Source organism: Geotrypetes seraphini, chromosome 2, assembly GCF_902459505.1.
Source record: "Geotrypetes seraphini chromosome 2, aGeoSer1.1, whole genome shotgun sequence".
Classification (NCBI taxonomy): Eukaryota; Metazoa; Chordata; class Amphibia; order Gymnophiona; family Dermophiidae; genus Geotrypetes; species Geotrypetes seraphini.
Window position 1 is genome coordinate 105,399,185 of NC_047085.1, and position 11,155 is coordinate 105,410,339.

Here is an 11,155-nt window from a genome sequence, read left to right on the forward strand (position 1 = left end):
ATTTATTCACAAAAAGAATCATATAGAACTCCAAATTCCTGGTACCTTAAATAGGCAACACAAGTGTATATTGTTCTGGATTTCATTTAAAATCTCAAAAGTCCCTTAATACCTTTTATCTGCATACCCCATGCTGTTTCTCAACCTAAGAATACTATATTTTGTGACTATTTCTTCCACTGTCCACTTCTTATAGTGTGTTGCATTGAAGATATGCAGTAGTTGACCAGCTGAAATACAGCCCTGCAATTCTGTTAGCACCTTCCACGCTTGCTTGTGAATAAAGACTGTGCATTTCACTTTGGTGAATCCTGATCTTCTGTTCTCTCCCACTCTTTGCTGTTCCCTTCCATGAATCTTAAACACATCTTTTCCCCCTTGCTTTTATTTGTAGCTTGTTAAGCCTAGCTTTTCTTATAGGATAGCATCATTCCCAAAGAGGTGTATGGCCAACAAGGAGGCAGCAGCCCAAGCTTGTGGGCTCCGTCAGCCTCTCTTGCTTCCCTGGATTCCTTCTTCCCAGGCTATTCATTCTTCCCTCCAAAATTATAGGATGCAGGCCAGTGGCGTAGCGAGGGTGAGAGGCGCGAGGGTCGGTGGTGTCCTTACTTGTCCTCTTCTCCACCCTCACCCCGCTCCTTCCCCGCCCCCTTCTGCACACGTGCACCTCTTCCCTTCCCCATGCCTCTTTAACTTTCCTGGCATAAGCAGCATTGGCATCGGCTTTCCGTCTGATGTCATTTCCTAGGTGCGAGACCCGGAAGTAACATCAGAGGGAGTGCTGACGCTGGTGCGAGGAGTAGGTTGGAGTTGCTGCTTGCACCGGTGAAGAGCTAGAGATGGGGGGGGGGGGAGTGAACGCATGCACCTGGCGGGGGAAGGGGCGGGGGTCAAAGAGGAGGAGGGGTACCGATGCTCTTACTAAGATTGTGCCTGGTGTGGGCCACCCTCTCTCCCCTCCCTTACTACGCCACTGACGCAGGCTAGTCCTATAATGCTTAGAGACGGGCAAGCTGGTCTTTCCTCCATGACTCTGCAAAAGACAGAGAAAACAAAAAAAACTCTGTGGAGTGACGATGTTCCTAAATGGACTTTATTTGAAAGTGTCAAAGTTCCAAAGGTACACTGAAATCATCCACATAAAATAATTTCATCCACATAAAAGCCTTAAAGGACCTAGTCCGCTAGGGATACAGGACCCAACACAGTCCCCGTTTCGACAAAAAGTCTTCTTCAGGGGTCCTATAAAGGTGAATACGTGGGAAACAATTGTGTGGTGAGCTAGAAGTGAGACACTGCTTGCATTTGCATTTGCATTTGCAAAAGACAGGTCAGAACAGGAGGAGGAACTCCAGAATGTTCCCCATTGTGCATGTGAAGGGCAATTCTATAAAAGAGCACCTAGAGTAGGGGTGTCAAAGTCCCTCTTCAAGGGCCACAATCCAGTCGGGTTTTCAGGATTTCCCCAATGAATATGCACGAGATTTATTAGCATACAATGAAAGCAGTGCATGCAAATAGATCTCATGCATATTCATTGGGGAAATCCTGAAAATCCGACTGGATTATGGCCCTCGAGGAGGGATTTTGACATCCCTGACCTAGAGTGTGCCCAATAGGAGCTTATTCTATAAAGGAAAATAAGAATTTTGTAAATAAAGCTCAAAAATGCCGTATCGGGTTGGGAAATTTTTGCTTTTTAACAGACAAATACCGCCACGGGACCGCACATACATTCACGTCAAATGGAATTTTGAATTTCGTATCCTTTCAAGTTCTTGTCGCAGCCCCATGCATGAAGTTTTATGTATACGCTTTTATTTGTGTTTCAATTCCATCCACTGTACAAGTTTTTACTCTAGCATCCTTTTAAAAAATTCTTTATAAGCTCTTGTCGCAGTTTCATGCATCAAGATCTTTTACTTTCTATGCTCATGATTAATTTTTTGCCCATGCTTATCATCATTATTTTTATGTTTAAGTTTATTTAATAGTGCTGATTTTAACCTCCCATTTGTTTTTAGCTTTTTGTTATTAATCCATGAGTATTTATATCAGGATCTTTAGGGTATGTACATTTCTGTTTATCAAGTCTTGTCTGTCAATGATTACACTATAGACCAGGGGTGTCCAACCTTTTGGCTTCCCTGGGCTGCATTGGCCGAAAAAATGTTTCTAGGGCCGCACAAATGTGCAAACACTGCAGCAAGACATAGAAGGGAGCCAGCAAGACTGTAAACATCCGGGGGCAGCAGAGGAAAACACTGCATCGCCCTTGACCGGGGCAGCACAAAATACTTCATGGGGCCACAGGTTGGACATCCCTGCTATAGACCTTCTCCTTTCTGACGGCTTAGTATTATTTATGTCGTTTAATCATGCCTCTTGGTTATACATTTCACAAAAGGAGAGTAATCTCTCTCCTTAATTTTCACTGTTGAGTTTTCCACCTGGACACTCCTGGCACCTTGGTCGGCCTACTATCCCACACATTCACATGTCACGTAGCACTTGTCAATATTTCTTCTCAATTATTTTCAACTGGGCTGCCACATAATCTTCCGAAGAAAACGGAAAACCCATGTGTTCGATACTTAAACTCCTTTACCCTCTCTTCTCTCCCTTTCCCTTCCTCCTGTCTCCCCTTCCTCTCCCTCTTACCTATCTACCTCCTCTCTCTCCCTCCTCTTTCTCTTCCCTCTCTTTACAGTTGCCTTGAGCCTGTATAGGTATGAGCGACGCACAAATAGAAGATTAGATTAGATTAACATTCATATATTTCTATACATTGTTTGTCAATATCACACCTTTTCGCACCAGTCACTTTATTTACTTTATACACGTGATATCCACCACACTTGTAAATACAGGAATGAGTCCATTAGACATTTTAAGATTACATTCATTAAATTATCATTTATAGAACCCCTGAGGAAGAAAGCATTGTTGAAACACAGACCGTGTTGGGTCCATAGCTCCCAATGATTTGGGTCCTAGATATATTTTATGTGGATTATTTAATTGTACTTTTTAATAAAGCCTGCATCTTGAACATCACCATCTCCACAGAGTTGTTTTTTTTTTGCTGGACCTGCATTTTCTGTGGAATTAAGGGTCAGTTTTTTGCTTGTGTGCCTAAATAAATGGCGCCGGAATTGCACCTACAAATTCCAAAGTAGGCATGGCTAATGACAGAAGTGGCATTAGGCAGCCTAAAGTGCCTACATAGGCGCGATTCACGCAAAGATAGGCACCGGATATGTAGGCCCAGAAAACCCTGGCACCTATCTTTCCCATAGGTGCAATTCTGAAATTGGCACCAATGCGTGATTGACATGTGATTGGCAGCCGCCAATATCGGTGTCAGTTACAGAATCTGGCCCTAAGTGCTATTCTATAAAGGGTGCTTGATCTTTATAGAATAACAGCACCAATTCCCATGTCGAACTTTGGGCGCCAGACTTATGCCTGCTGAAACCTGGTGCAAATGCTGGCATCCAAGTTATTCTGACAATTCTTAAAAGTGAACCCAAGACAAATCAACAAAATACCAAATTTCCAGTGATGTGAGATATACTATTTAATGGGGTGTCAGAAAGACCTCTTGAAGTAAACAATACCTCAAAGATAATCTTTGAGGTATTGTTTACTTCAAGAGGTCTTTCTGACACCCCATTAAATAGTATATCTCACATCACTGGAAATTTGGCATCCAAGTTAGGCACACTTATACAGTATTTTATAACTAAGTGTTTTTCTTTTCAGAATCCCTCCCCTATTTAGATGTCATATTGAAAAAGTTGCTGCACATTATATGTTATATATAAAACATCTTAATTCTTCTCAATTATTTTCAACTGGCTGCTCCTTTCTGCCTTCAGCACAGGGACATAGAAACATAAAAACATGATGGCTGATAAAGGCCAAATGGCCCATCTAGTCTGCCCATCTGCAGTAACCATTATCTTTTTCTTTCTCTGAGAGATCCCACGTGCCTATCCCAGGCCCTTTTGAATTCAGTCACAGTCTCTGTCAACACCACCTCTTTCGGGAGACTGTTCCATGCATCTACCACCCTTTCTGTAAAGAAGTATTTCCTTAGATTACTCTGGAGCCTATCAACTTCATTCTATGCCCTCTCATTGCAGAGTTTCCTTTCAAATGAAAGAGACTCGACTCATGTGCATTTACATTAAGTAGGTATTTCAACATCTCTATCATATCTTCCCTTCCGCCTTTCCTCCAAAGTATACAGATTGAGATCTTTAAGTCTGTCCCCATATGTCTTATGATGAAGACCACATACCATTTTAGTAGCTTTCCTCTGGACCGACTCCATCCTTTTTATATCTTTTTGAAGGTGCGGCTTTTACAAAAAGATAAATTGGAGTAAATCAGAAGTTCTTTCACTTAATGTGCATTGTACTAAAGGTCTATTTGATTCATACCCCTTTCTTTGGAAAGATGATGGAATAAAATATTTAGGTATTTGGATTAAAAACAGTGGAAGAAACAATGAAAGTAAATGAAAAATTTTTATTACAGAAGGTAACAGAAATGTGTAAGCAATGGAACCCATTACATCTGCCTTGGTGGGGGAGAGTCCAAACTATTATAATGATGATTTTGCCTGTGGTTTGTTATCAAATGGGTATGTTGCCAGTTTTTCTTCAGGGGTCCTTTTATAAAAAAATTAAATAGTATTCTTACAAAATTTATTTGGCTGGATAAAATTCCTAGAATTGCTTTAGTATCTTTACAAAACCCAAAACTCCCTCTTCCCTCCCCCCCTTATATATTGTTCATAGTAACTTGGATACCTACTATACCAGTCTGAAATGTAATACAGTTGTATTTACTTGATCTTATCCTATTATAATGAATCTTTTACCCTTCTCTGTTTTTTCTTGTATCCTGGATATGATACTTGATATTGTTATGACTTGTTATTCCCCTTGTATTTTGTAAAATTTTCAATAAAATTTCATGGAAAAAAACCCCAAACAATTACAGAGGGTGGGTTAAATTTTCCCAATTTTTATAGGTATCATCAATCCTATATTATGCGTCAGAGTATGTATTGGGTCCTCCCAGAGCTCATGGAAAAGTACCCAGATTGGTTGACGGAATGGCAACTCATGTTTCCTCTGCGATTATCTACTACCTAAATTATTACCAACTATTGTAATTTTTAATTTTATTTTTTAAATTTGAAACTTATAAGTCTATTGCTGTTATTTTATAATTGCTCAGTGTTGTATATCTTACATGGAAACCAAAGCAAGTTATTACAGGACCATCATTGCGCTTATATGTCCTTTTTCAGATGCATTGATGGTATCAGTATGATTGACATAGCTATAAATATATGCTGCAATTCACTATAGCTGATAAATCAACAATGTTCAATCAAACAGAAAGAATAGCACTTATCTTATCATATTAGATGGTCTCTGCCTTGTTTTACTTGACTTTGGTGCCACGAACTGATTTTTCCAAGATCGATATTTTCTTGACTAGTGAGATATAGGTGAAGTAGTGCCATCAACTTAAAAGTGCAATAGTGCTGTGTTGCTCCTCAACTCAGTCCTGAGTTTCGCCCCGTCCTCTGCGATTATGCCACGTTCTTAGTATCAAAATGCCTAGGTTATATAAAGAAAACAGAATATTAGTGGCTCCCTCAGCTGCCAGATCGGAGCAACTGTCAAACTGGAAATCGGTAGGTGAGCTCAAAAGAAGCAAACACCAACGAGACTGGAAGTCCCAAATGAAAACAGCAGAGACAGAACAAAAACCCAACAAAAAAGAAATTTAAAAGAAAAATCAACAAAGGCAAAATAAAACAAAAACAAAAGCAGGACAAGGGAGACAGCACAGAAGATGACCTAACTGGCCGCCATCTTGTTGGAATATTCATTTCTATCTCTATCTCTACCTCTGTCTTTATATTTTTATCTTTACTTTTCATAAATTGTTTCTTCAGGTACTTTAGTTAGATTGTGAGCCTTTGGGACAGTTAGGGAATTTCCAAGTACCTATCTTATTTATTTTTATTTATTGTATCTTTTAATGCATCATTTTTGTAAACCACTTAGAAACCTCACGGTTATTAGCGGTATATAAGAATTAAATTAAATTAAATTAAAATACATGGAAAACTTTAAGATATGTGAGTAATTTAATACCTATTCCAATACACAAATCTATGAATCAGACAATATGGCTGAACTCCAAGATTCAAATTGGCGGATTTAAGGTCATTTGGAAGTATTGGATGATTGCAGGTATACGTATTTTAGATGATGTTATTTCTAATGGTAAGCTGCTTGATTTTTCACAGTTGCAACATAAATTTGGCCTTAATAAATCACAAAGTTTTAGGTGGTTGCAATTGAAGCAGGCCATTCAGGTAGGGTTCCCTGAATGGAAAAATCTCAATAATCAGTATAGTCTGGAATTCTTGTGCTTTCAGGTGAACTTCCTGGGACACCAGGCCGCTCAGTGGTATACATTGATAGCTGGATTTATAAAAAAGAAACCAAAAACTGGTCTTAGGGATATTTGGAGCATTGAGATTAAGCATCCAATTACTGCGTCTCAATGGCCACGAATTTGGACTTGGAGGATGAGTTGTACAGTGTCTGCATCTATGAGACAAACTTGGTTTTTTCTATTGCATAGAGCTTTATGGACCCCAGTTCGGTTACCAAAGTTGGATAGCTCTAAGTTTAATAGATGTTGGTATTGTCATCTTGAAGCAGGGACTTTAGATCATTTATTATTCTATTGTCCATTCATTTTGGCTTTTTGGAAATCAATAGGGAGCCGGGGCATGAGGCAGACCGCGGCGGCGCTTCTTCTTGCTTTTTTTTCTTTTTTTCCACAGAGGGGAGGAAGCCGGAGAAGCAGAGGGGAGGAAGACTGAGCAGGCAGGCAGACCGGGGTCGTGGCGAGAGCTAGCTCCGCCCACCCCCACCGTGTCACAGGTCGCATCGGCGCCCGGGCTCCCCTTTAAGAGGAAGGGAGCCAACGGCGCCCAGCTGTTCGGCGCGCGGCGAAGTCAAGCGGCAAAGGCGTCACCTTAGCGAGAGTGCCTTTGCGAAGGAGCCTTGAGAAGGAGCCCAGGCAGCCCAGCAGCAAATCTAACTTCTAAAAAATAAAACTAAGGTACTTTTCTTCTCTTCTCATTCTTCTCTCTCTCTCTACTCTTTCAGCTAGCTGCACTCCGGGCACCACTCCCAATCACCGAGGGACCATAGGAGCAAGGAAAAAGAAATGAAGGCTGCAGGAACCCAGCGGAGCTACCCAGTGTATTGCACCGAGTGACATATGTATGACTACCTCCCCTCCGGGAGGCAGGCATACATATGCGATCGATGCCAGGAACTGGATAGCCTGAGGAAGGAGGTCGGGAGACTGCAGGTCAGGGTCCAGGAGCTGGATGGACTACGCACCATAGAGGAACTGTGCTGGACAACTGAGGATACCACCAGAGAGAGCCACATCACGGAGCAAGTTAGAGAGCTCGAGAAATTCATCGAGGAGTCCTGCAGGATGGTGGAGGCACAGGACCACCAGCAAATCAGAAAGGTACCAACAGTTGGAGGACAGAATCCACCAGACGCCATGGGAGTAGGACCTTGCGGAGGATCTGGACAGGCAGAGGAGGTGGAGACCCAACAGAACCCAGAGGAGGTATTAGCGGACCGTGCCACTGATACAGACCTGAGACCAGAGAGACAACTGAGGAAGGTGAAATCTGCAATTGTAGTGGGAGACGCCACTCTTGACCTAGTCCTCAACGGGTTAGGGGGACCTGCAAAGGAGGTGGCGGTATTAGCGCCACTAGGAAACAGCGATCACAACATGATCCAATGCAAGCTAGGAAGTGGGTCATCAAAGGTGATAAGAACCACAACAATAGCACTCAATTTCAGAAAAGGAAATTACGATGCTATGAGGAATATGGTGGGAAAGAAACTCAGCGGCAACTCAGGGAGGATGGATACCGTAGAAAAAGCCTGGTCCCTACTCAAAGGAACGGTGCAAGAGGCACAGAACCTGTAGGTCCCCAGGTTCAGGAAAGGGTGCAAAAAGAATCGAACAAAAAACCCAGTATGGATAACAAATGCAGTGAAAAAGGCGATAAGTGACAAAAAAGCATCTTTCAAAAATGGAAAAAGGACCAAACAAAGGAAAACCAGAAGGAACACAAAGGACACCAAGAGAATGTCACCGAGTGGTTAGGAAAGCAAAAAGAGGAGAGACTGGCGGGGGAAGCAACAAACTTCAAACCATTCTTCAGGTACGTAAAGGGGAAGCAACCAGCCAGGGAAGAAGTGGGACCATTGGATGATGGAGACAAGAAGGAATGGTAAAGGAGGAAAAAGAGATAGCTGACAGGTTAAATAAGTTCTTCTCGTCAGTCTTCACAAGAGAGGACACATCCAATATTCCAGAACCCGAGGAGATCATAAATGGGGACCAGGATGAAAAGCTGGTCCAACTAGAGGTAAGACAAGAGGATGTCTTCCAACAGATAGACAGACTAAAGAGCGACAAATCACCGGGCCCGGATGGTATCCACCCAAGGGTACTCAAAGAGCTAAGGAACGAAATAGTGGAACCACTTCGCCTAATATGCAACCTATCCTTAAAAACTGGGAAGATACCGGAGGACTGGAAAATAGCAAATGTCACGCCCATCTTTAAAAATGTTCAAGTGGTGACCCAGGAAACTACAGGCCGGTAATCTTGACCTTGGTCCCAGGAAAGATGATGGAAGCACTGATTAAGGACAGCATCTGTGAACACATAGAAAACAATGGACAACTGAGGGCGAGCCAGCACGGCTTCTGCAAGGGAAGGTCATGCCTCACAAACTTACTGTACTTCTTTGAGGGAATAAACAGTCAGATGGATAAAGGGAAACCATAGACATCATTTACCTTGACTTCCAAAAAGCCTTCGACAAGGTACCCCACGAACGGCTGCTTAAGAAGCTGTGGAACCACGGGGTGCAAGGGGATGTCCACCGATGGATCAAAAACTGGCTGACAGGCAGGAAACAGAGGGTTGGAGTAAAGGGTCATTACTCAGACTGGCAATGGGTCACAAGCGGAGTTCCACAGGGGTTGGTGCTGGGACCACTCCTGTTCAATATATTTATTAACAACCTGGAGGCGGGAACAAATTGTGAGGTTATAAAATTTGCAGATGATACCAAACTCTGCAGCAGGGTTAGAACCGCGGAAGACTGTGAGGACCTGCAAAGGGACCTGACGACACTGGAAGAGTGGGCAAAAAAGTGGCAAATGAGCTTTAACATAGAAAAATGCAAGGTCATGCATGTAGGGAAAAAGAACCCGATGTTCAGCTACAAAATGAGGGAATCACTGCTAGGGGTAAGTAACCTTGAAAGAGACCTGGGGGTGATGGTATACACAACATTGAAGGCGTCGGCACAATGCGCGATGGCCTCAAGGAAAGCAAACCAAATGTTGGGTATCATTAAGAAGGGTATCAAGGCCAGGACAAAGGAAGTCATCTTGCCACAGTACTGTGCAATGGTGCGCCCGCATCTGGAGTACTGTGTCCAGTACTGGTCGCCATACCTCAAGAAGGACATGACGGTACTTGAGGGAGTCCAGAGAAGAGCGACTAAACTGATAAAGGGTATGGAAAACTTCTCATATGCTGACAGGCTGAAAAAGCTGGGTCTATTCTCCCTGGAAAAGCGGAGACTTAGAGGAGACATGATAGAAACCTTCAAAATCCTGAAGGGCATAGAAAAGGTAGAAAGGGACAGATTCTTTACACTGTGGGGAACCACAAGTACAAGGGGGCACTTGGAGAAATTAAAAGGGGGTAAATTTAGAACAAACGCTAAGAAGTTCTTTTTCACCCAGAGGGTGGTGGACACATGGAATGCATTTCCGGAGGCCAGAGCATGTTACAGGGCTTCAAAGAGGGTTTGGATAGGTTCCTAGAGGATAAGGGGATTGAGGGGTACAGATAGGAGTTGAGGTAGGTTATAGGAATAGTCAAGGCCCATTGCACAGGTGATGGGCCTGGAGGGCTGCCGCGGGAGCGGACCGCTGGGCGGGATGGACCTCTGGTCTGACCCAGCAGAGGCAAATTCTTATGTTCTTATGTAATATGGGGCCAAATAAATTGTTTATTAGAAAATCCAGTGGCATTATCGTATGATATTATTTGGCATGTCAATGAGAGCTAAGAGTCAAATATCTTCAAACAATAATAAACTTTTACTTATTATGACCGGGGTTGCCTTACAACAGATTACAAGCAATTGGAAGAATTGGAATAGATTGAATTATAACTTCTGGTGGAATTCTTTGTGTCATATATATAAAATGGAAAGGGTAATAGCTACACAGCAGGGGTATTTAAAGAAATTTCAAGATGTTTGGGAGCCTTTAACAAATTATTGTAATGTGTAACAAATTGTTATATTGAGTAAACATTGTCCTTTTAATTGTGTATATTCATGGATGGGGGAGGGGTGATTTTTAATCTTTATATAATAATAAGGAATGTCTAGAAGGATTCTATTATAGGCTTTTATGTATTGTTAAAAATTGTTATGGAATCGGGGGGAGGGGGGAGATAAGTTTTAAGATGGATTATTGAAGAATATTAAGTGTTGTATTTAAGTTAAAATGTTATGATTTGTTGTCACACTTATTATAAGATTTAAAAATGAATAATGATGTATAAAAAAAAAAAAGTCTGTCCCCATACACCTTATGATGAAGACCACATACCATTTTAGTAGCTTTCTTCTGGACCAACTCCATCCTTTTTATATCTTTTTGAAGTTGTGGCCTCCAGAATTGTACCCAATATTCTAAATGAGGTCTCACCAAAGTCTTATACAGGGGCATCAATACCTCCTTTTTCCTACTAGCCATACCTCTCCCTATGCAACCTAGCATTCTTCTAGCTTTCGCCATCACCTTTTCAACTTGTTTGGCCACCTTAAGATCATCACATACAATCACATCCAAGTCCCACTCTTCTGTTGTGCACTTAAGCTCTTCACTCCCTAATCTGTACTGTTCCCTCGGATTTTTGCAGCCCAAATGCATGACCTTGCATTTCTTAGCATTAAATTTTAGCTGCCAAATTTCAG